Raw genomic sequence first — 2575 nt, forward strand, 5'->3', positions numbered from 1 at the left:
TAGCTAACAATTAATGTGATTGGTTCAAAAATTTGAAGTTTGTTACTTTCTTGTTAAGAAAGGTTCAATCTTTAAGTTCTAGAATCTTATCTTGTAGTTTCTTGTTAGTTAAGTCAATTTTAAAATTAAATCTTTTTCAAATATCTTTTTCAAATATATCTTTTTATCTTTTATCTTATCTTTTTCAAAAATTTTATCTTTTTCAAAATTTGATTTCAAAATATCTTATCTAACTTCTTATCTTCTTATCTTTTTCAAATTTTGATTTCAAATCTTTTTCAATCAATTAACTAACTTTTTGTTTGTTTCTTATCCTTTTCAAAACTACCTATCTCTCTCTAATTTTCGAAAATCCTCCATCTCTTTTTCAAAAATTCTTTTTAATTGTTTTAAATTTTAATTTTAATCTCATCTCATCTTTAATTTTCGAAAATCACTAACCATTTTTTCAAAATTATTTTCGAAAATTTCTCTTCTCTTTTCTTATTCTATTTAATTAATTAATTACTAACACTTCTCTTCACCTCACTTCATCTAAATTCGAATTCTTCTTCATCCTTCTTCTTTCTTATACCCCTATCTTCTTCTACTAACATAAAGGAATCTCTATACTGTGACATAGAGGATTCCTTTTTCTTTTCTTGTTTTCTTCTCTTTCTTATGAGCAGGAACAAGGATAAAGGCACTCTTGTTGAAGCTGATCCAGAACCTGAAAGGACTCTGAAGAGAAAATTAAGAGAAGCTAAATTACAACAATCCAGAAATAACCTTTCAGAAATTTTCGAACAAGAGAAGGACATGGCAGCCGAAAATAATAATAATAATAATGCAAGGAGAATGCTTGGTGACTTCACAAAGCCAACATCCAAGTTTGATGGAAGAAGCATCTCCATTCCTGCCATTGGAGCCAATAACTTTGAGCTTAAGCCTCAACTAGTTGCATTAATGCAACAAAACTGCAAGTTTTATGGGCTTCCATCTGAAGATCCCTATCAGTTTTTAACTGAGTTCTTGCAAGTCTGTGATACTGTAAAGACGAATGGAGTTAATCCTGAAGTCTACAGACTCATGCTTTTCCCTTTTGCTGTAAGAGACAGAGCTAGAATATGGTTGGACTCACAACCTAAGGATAGCCTGGACTCCTGGGATAAGCTGGTCACTGCCTTCTTGGATAAATTCTTTCTTCCTCAAAAGCTGAGCAAGCTGAGAGTGGATGTTCAAACCTTCAAACAAAAAGATGGTGAATCCCTCTATGAAGCTTGGGAAAGATACAAGCAGTTGACCAAGAGATGTCCATCTGACATGTTTTCAGAATGGACCCTATTAGATATATTCTATTATGGTCTCTCTGAATTTTCGAAAATGTCACTGGACCACTCTGCAGGTGGATCTATTCACTTGAAGAAAACGCCTGAAGAGGCTCAAGAACTTATTGACATGGTTGCTAACAACCAGTTCATGTATACCTCTGAGAGGAATTCTGTGAATAATGGGGTCCCTCAGAAGAAAGGAGTTCTTGAAATTGATGCTCTGAATGCCATATTGGCTCAGAACAAAATGTTGACTCAACAGGTCAACATAATCTCTCAAAATCTGAATGGATTGCAACATGCATCCAACAGTGCTAGAGAGACAGCTTCTGAAGAAGCTTATGATCCTGAAAACCCTGCCATGGCAGAGGTTAATTACATGGGTGAACCTTATGGAAATACCTATAACCCATCATGGAGAAATCACCCAAATTTCTCATGGAAGGATCAACAAAAACCTCAACAAGGTTTTAACAGTGGTGGACGCAATAGGCTGAATAATAGTAAGCCATATCCATCATCTTCTCAGCAACAGACAGAGAATTCTGAACAAAATAATTCTAATTTAGCTAATATTGTCTCTGATCTGTCAAAGGCCACTTTCAGTTTCATGAATGAAACCAGATCTTCCATCAGAAATCTGGAAGCACAAGTGGGCCAGCTAAGTAAGAGAGTTATTGAAACTCCCCCTAGTATTCTCCCAAGTAATACAGAAGAGAATCCAAAAGGAGAGTGCAAGGCCATTGATTTGATCAAAGTGGCCGAATGCACTAAGGAGAAGGAGGACGAAAATCCTAGTGAGGAAGACCTCCTGGGACGTCCCTCAAGCAAGAAGGAGTTTCCTATTAAGGATCCTGAGGAATCTGAGGCTCATACAGAGACCATAGAGATTCCATTAAATCTCCTTCTGCCATTCATGAGCTCTGACTATTATTCATCCTCTAAAGAGGATGAAGATGTGACTGGAGAGCAAGTTGCTCAATACTTAGGAGCTATCATGAAGCTGAATGCCAAGCTATTTGGTAATGAGACTTGGGAAAGTGAACCTCCCTTGCTCATTAGTGGATTAGAGACTTGGATTCAGGAAACTCTACCTTAAAAGAAACAAGATCCTGGCAAGTTCTTAATACCTTGCACCATTGGCACCATGAGCTTTGAAAAAGCTCTGTGTGATCTTGGGTCAGGGATAAACCTTATGCCACTCTCTGTAATGGAGAAGCTAGGAATCATTGAGGTACAACCTGCCTTGTTCTCATTACAATTGG

At 36.4% G+C, this 2575-nt stretch overlaps 1 non-coding gene across 1 annotated transcript; it reads right to left on the bottom strand.

Annotated features, from left to right (window-relative positions):
- Window positions 1-1200: 1200 nt before the first annotated feature.
- LOC112718653 (small nucleolar RNA R71) lies at window positions 1201-1304 on the bottom strand. Its single transcript, XR_003160984.1, has one exon. It is a non-coding gene; the product is annotated as a small nucleolar RNA R71 (small nucleolar RNA).
- Window positions 1305-2575: the final 1271 nt, after the last annotated feature.

The sequence above is a fragment of the Arachis hypogaea genome, chromosome 10 (genome assembly GCF_003086295.3).
Source record: "Arachis hypogaea cultivar Tifrunner chromosome 10, arahy.Tifrunner.gnm2.J5K5, whole genome shotgun sequence".
In the NCBI taxonomy this organism is placed as follows: Eukaryota; Viridiplantae; Streptophyta; class Magnoliopsida; order Fabales; family Fabaceae; genus Arachis; species Arachis hypogaea.